The sequence below is a fragment of the Ursus americanus genome, chromosome 30, assembly GCF_024610735.1.
Source record: "Ursus americanus isolate L20-20 chromosome 30, mUrsAme1.1.p, whole genome shotgun sequence".
NCBI lineage: Eukaryota > Metazoa > Chordata > Mammalia > Carnivora > Ursidae > Ursus > Ursus americanus.
Genome location: NC_142156.1, coordinates 7988054 through 7989843, shown reverse-complemented (window position 1 = coordinate 7989843; position 1790 = coordinate 7988054). Strand labels below are relative to the sequence as shown.

Genomic DNA, 1790 nt, shown 5'->3' with positions numbered 1-1790 from the left:
GGGAGGGAACATCCGCTGCCGCAACTCGCTTCCGCCCCGCAGAGGGTGCTTTCTTAAATGGTCCGTCGTACGCCTACACATCAACTGCATTCCCTCCAGCCTCCGGGACTGGAGTGGGTTGCATCTCCTCTCCGCTGGATCAGGCATTAACCCGCTCTTGAATGGTCCCATTTTTTTCACCTTCCGAAGAGGAGGAAAAGATGCAGGGAGGTCGTGCTTCCCGGGTACAGAAGCTCTGCGGAACTGTCGTTTACCGGAACTGGATAGTTGCTTCCCAGCGGAGCTTTGAGAGCGGACACCCCGGGGCAAGATGGCGGTCGGGCCTCGGCAGCTGCCCCCGGTCTGGCAAAGCTCGAGGGTACTGGGCTGACGCGGCGGTAGTTGCGGCCCCGACCCCGAGCGCGGGGGCCTCGAGCACACAAAGGTCTACGACCTGCGGGTAGCGAGTGGGAACAGGGTTGTGGGTTCTCCGGGTGGTGGTGGGGACTTTGAGAGAGGTGGCTCTTTGCCCGGGTCCTTGCCTCCCCAAGTGGGAGGGCAGGTGTTGGGGACTGGCTTTCGTGTTCTGGGGGTGGTCTCTTCGTAGCCGTTTCCACCCCTGTTCATCTCTGGGACGATAGGCTTTTATAGACAGACTAATGCTGGGTGAAAAAGATTTGTTATTGTGGTTGTTGGTACCGAGGCAAGATTCTGGGCTCAGGAGTCACCCAAACCGGAGTTCGAGTCCTATTTACTCGCTGTGTGACCTTGGGTGAGTTCCCTCACCTCTCCGAGCCTCGGTTTCTTGTTCTGTAAAAATGGAGTAATTAGCTCGTTTCACAGAGGAGGTTGTGTAATGCAAGTTTTAGTATCTGACACTCAGCTCTCTCAGTAGAAACAGCTGGTGTTAATGATTTCAATAAGAAAAACTTGGTCGTAATCGGACTCCAACTTAGCCCTAGCAGCAGCCTTGCATTCTCAGCTTTTCTTTGCTGTCCTGTTGAGTGACGGAGTCCCTTGGGTCTTGTCTGTTTCACTTAACTAATTGCTTTGGCTTAGAGGTGGCTTCAAAATTCGGGAGTCTAGTGACCTTTCACAAGTCATGTCCCTTCTACATTTCATTTTCTCTGTGTGAAGGTGGGATTGATAATAACATGCACCTAGATAGGCTGTAGCCTTCAATAAATGATAGCTGTTATTCTTAATAGTCTTAGTCCTGTTGCCTATTCTTTAAAAATTGGACCCCTGAGACCTTCAAGAGCTGTTGAAAAGACAAAATTAAATATCTGTACAGTGTCTGATACATGATCTGCCCGTAAACAGATGGTGGTCACTAAACTTGGCTGCCCAGCTCTTCCACCATAGGAGGGAAATCCTCTTGGGCTCAGACAGCAGGTGATATTTATGATGCTTCACCTTTGGATAATACCCTCTGGACTCTTTCATAATTCTCCATGAAGCTGACCTCATCCAGGGAAGACTGATTTTGAGCAGATACCATGGGAATATAGAAGTAGAAAAGCATCTGAGTTCTGTCTCTTACTATTAAAATCTTGGCTCTGCCCCTTACTAATGGTCTAATGTGGACTCTGGGACATAACTAAATGATCTCACACGGTTGCTGGTCTTACTGTGTAGAAGAGACATGACACATAATGGATATTTAATCAACTTATTTTCCTTTTTGCTTTTTAAATCTTGGTTATCACCACTCTCTTGTGTTTCTAATTTTTCCACATATATCTTTGTTTCCCTAACTGGTTGGTAAGCTTTTTGTTTTTGTTGTTGTTGCTTAAGTCCAGATAGCATGT

General features: G+C 48.2%; 1 protein-coding gene across 4 annotated transcripts in view; it reads left to right on the top strand.

The window, feature by feature from the left end:
- The first annotated feature begins 275 nt into the window (after positions 1-275).
- UBE3B (ubiquitin protein ligase E3B) overlaps positions 276-1790 on the top strand; it is a 53183-nt gene continuing 51668 nt past the window's right edge. For 2 of the 4 annotated variants that reach the window (XM_087857263.1, XM_087857261.1), the window contains exon 1: positions 276-424. The gene's annotated coding sequence lies outside the window, so the exon portion shown is untranslated. The other 2 variants (XM_045791480.2, XM_087857262.1) reach the window with 2 other exon arrangements.